The following is a 3938-nucleotide window of genomic DNA, read 5'->3' on the forward strand; positions in this document are numbered from 1 at the left end:
GTATTTGAGACTCTTATGATCAGTGAGAATCTCAAATGTGATATCGTATAAATGATGACGCCAAAGCTTCAGAGCAAAAATGATGGCAGCTAACTCCAAGTCATGAACTGGGTAGTTCTTCTCATGCTCCTTCAGCTGACGAGAAGCATAAGAGACTACCCTGCCGTGCTGCATCAGAACAGCGCCCAAACCCTGTAGAGACGCGTCGGTGTAAAGTACAAATCCATCCTCTCCAGAAGGTAAAACCAAAACTGGAGCCGACACTAATCTCCACTTCAGCTCCTGAAAGCTGATCTCGCAATCCTCGGACCATATGAACTTCACGCCTTTCCTGGTAAGACGTGTCAGCGGCATAGCAATACGTGAGAAGCCCTCGACAAAACGTCGGTAATATCCGCCTGAACTGACTTCGGCTGCTCCCAACCGGTGACAGCCTCGATCTTCTGAGGATCAACTGAAATACCTCTGCTAGAAACCACGTGTCCCAGAAAACCAACTGAGGATAACCAGAATGCACACTTGCTAAACTTCGCGTACAGCTGATGTCGTCGAAGAATCTCCAAGACTGTGCGAAGATGCTGTGCATGCTCCTCCTCGGAACGAGAGTAGACCAATATGTCATCAATGAAAACGATAACAAACTGATCCAGATACTCCAGAAAGATGCGGTTCATCAAGTCCATAAACACCGCTGGAGCATTGGTAAGCCCAAATGGCATTACCAAAAACTCATAATGACCGTATCACAGACATTCCTATCCATAAGATCTCCGATAATAGATCGAAAAATCTGATCATCAATAACATAAATCATCAAAGAATAAATCCCCCAGGGTGAGAGCAACGCTCCATCACAGGAAACACCACATATGTGGGAGCAACGCTCTACCACAAGAAATCCTCAATATGTGGGAGCAACACTCCACCACAAAAAATCCACGTATTCTGGATTTTTGAGATTTATCTGATACCAATTTATTTGGTAACAGAGATCGACTTATGAGTCTTATTTTCGATGTTTTGGATTTCATGATTTTGTCTTCTCGATGTGACTTTTTGGATTTTGGGACCTGGCAGCAGGACATCTCCAAGCTATAGGAGGTATGTTGGTATACTGTTATCCTACATTTTTGTTAGTATATGCACTGTTGATTATTACAGTCTATGACATGTATTAGCACTCTTTACTAGTACCTGTCTGGTTGTTGTAGCATATATTATATGTGATGGGTTAGCCACTGATCTTGATTGACCTTAATAGAGATTAAGGATTATAGGCTTTGGTGATTTTACATATCATATCACTAGTAGTTTTTAGCTTATGTTATTACTAGTTGGTTAGCAGATTGAGGCACATACCAGCCTCTGCTTTTAATAGCTGGGTAGTGGATAGTATTTATATCTTTATGTTGACCAGCCAATGGTATACCATGTTATCTTAGTTAATTTCATTAGTAGATAATTGATCTATTCTTGTTAGATCGGTCAGTAGAAGATAGATTGATGTTTGTTGACTTAGGTAGTCGTGATCGATTTACCTTAGATGCTTGTAGAGGCTTTATTTATTCTTGATTGGTTAGTAGATGACCGATTAGTTTTGTTGACCCGAACAGTAGGGGATTGACCTACTTTACTTCTAGATGTTTGAATCTTGAGTTGTTGTGCTTAGTGGGATATCTTGAGCACATCGAGTATCTAGCTTATACTGACGTGGGAAAGGATTGAATTAGCCATATACTATTGATGATTTGGTCAGTTGATAGAGGATCGATGTATCCTATTCCATGGGTACTGTAATTTTAGACTGTATGTACCTAATTGGATAACTTAGAAGATGGCATAGGGTTTGTGTGATAGATTGGATTAAACATGCTGATTATGCATATCTATGAAGTGTACATATGATTGTTATGAGTTGAAGGAGTTCTATGATGAATAGTTCATTTGTGAGTATTGTTTGAGGGGTATTGTTGATTTTACCTACGATGATATATGCACACGAGTTCGGTATACATTGTTGGAGGTATCACGGTAAATTATACCTATGATGTGAGTATTTTTTTTTTGTGTGTACTAATTGGAGGATTATGACGATCATACATATGTTGTGTGTGCACGTGTGTCAGGTGTATGGTATTAAATGTCTACATTATGATATTGGTTGTTTTACCCTGTCAACTAATTCTTTCATTAGTGGGTGACCGACCCACTAGGATGATGATATAGTGGACTATGAATTTGATTTGATTACTGGATTGTGATACCCTAGGCTAACCACAGTGATCTGTGGTAGAGAGATCTCGTGCAGTCTCTAGCTAGATAGTTAGGTGCCTTGGACACTTATGTATTGTTGGTGGTGGAGCGTTGCTCCCACACATGTTATGGATTGCCTGTGGAGGAGCGTTACTCCCACCTATTGCGGATTGCTTATAGCGGAGCATTGCTCCCATATCTATTGCAGATACATTTTCGGATTATTTGTGGTGGAGCGTTGCTCCCACATATGGAGGATTTCTTGTGGTAGAGTGTTGCTCCCACATTTGTGGTATTTCGTGTGATGGAGCGTTGCTCTCACACTAGAGGATCTTTTCCTTGGTGATTTATGTTATTAGTGGGTGATCAGATCTGTTTATTGTTGAGGATCTTATGGTTAGGAATGTCTGTGATACGGACATTATGTGTCTTGGTTTTACCATTAGTGCTTGAGGTGCTCTAGAGGTTACCATGGACTCAATGATTTGGGTATCCCTAGAATGTTTGGATCGGTTTCCATTGTCTTTGTTGACGATGTTGTGATTTATTACAGATCTGAGGTGAGTCAAGTACACCACCTTCGCATAGTTCTAAAGATGTTTCGACGAGAACATCTATATGTGAAGATCAGTAGTGTGTATTTTGGTTGTTTTCTGTGAGATATTTGAGACACACGGTCACCAGTAGGAGTATATCGTGGTTACACAGGAGATAGAGGATGTTACTGTTGGGAGTAGACGGAGTCTATAGAAGAGGCTCCCAACTTCCTTTGTTTGGCCGATATTTCCGAAGATGCGTTGAGGATTTCTCACGGATTGTTATGCTATTTACACGCCTGACTAGGAAAGGCGTGAAGTTCATGTGGTCCGAGGACTACGAGACTAGCTTAGAGGAGCTGAAGCGGAGACTAGGGGTGACTCCGATTTTGGTTTTACCTTCTGAAGAGGACAGATTTGTGCTCTATACCGACGCATGACTACAGAGTTTGGGCGCTATTTTGGTGCAGCACGACACGGTAGTCTTCTATGTTTTTCGACAGTTGTAGGAGCATGAGTAGAACTACCAGTATATGACTTGTGGCTGGCCGTCATTATTTTGTGCCTTGAAGATTTGGCAGCCTTATCTATACGGCGTTACATTTGAGATTCTCACGGACCAAGAGAGTCTCAAATATTTGTTCACTTAGAAGGAACTTAAATCTCCGACAGGGGAGATGGATGGAGTTTCTGAAGGATTTTGATTGTACCATTAGCTATCACCCAGGAAAAGCTAATGTGGTTGCCGATGCACTTAGCAGGAAGTTCAGAGGGACTTTAGCTTGCCACCGAATTGTGGTCACAGACTTGATTAAAGGTTTCTTCGAGTTGGGCCTTGAGGTATAAGGACAGACAGAGCAGGGTACTCTGGTTACCATGGTTGCTCAGTCGTCGATCAGGACGAGGATCCGAGAGCCCTAGGCTGCTGATCAGTATTTGCGGGTTATTTGCAGCCATATAGCTTCCGGGTAGCAGACCGAGTTCACACGAGACAAGGAGGGTGTTATACACTTCCGAGGCAGATTATTGCGTACCTCAGTCTCACCCGGTCTTATCGGAGTTACGTCAGGATGATCATCGCTCACGATGTGCTATCCACCCAGGCGGGACCCGCATGTATCGAGATTTGAGGTGTTCCTATTGGTGGAA

The sequence above is a fragment of the Zingiber officinale genome, chromosome 6A, assembly GCF_018446385.1.
Source record: "Zingiber officinale cultivar Zhangliang chromosome 6A, Zo_v1.1, whole genome shotgun sequence".
In the NCBI taxonomy this organism is placed as follows: Eukaryota; Viridiplantae; Streptophyta; class Magnoliopsida; order Zingiberales; family Zingiberaceae; genus Zingiber; species Zingiber officinale.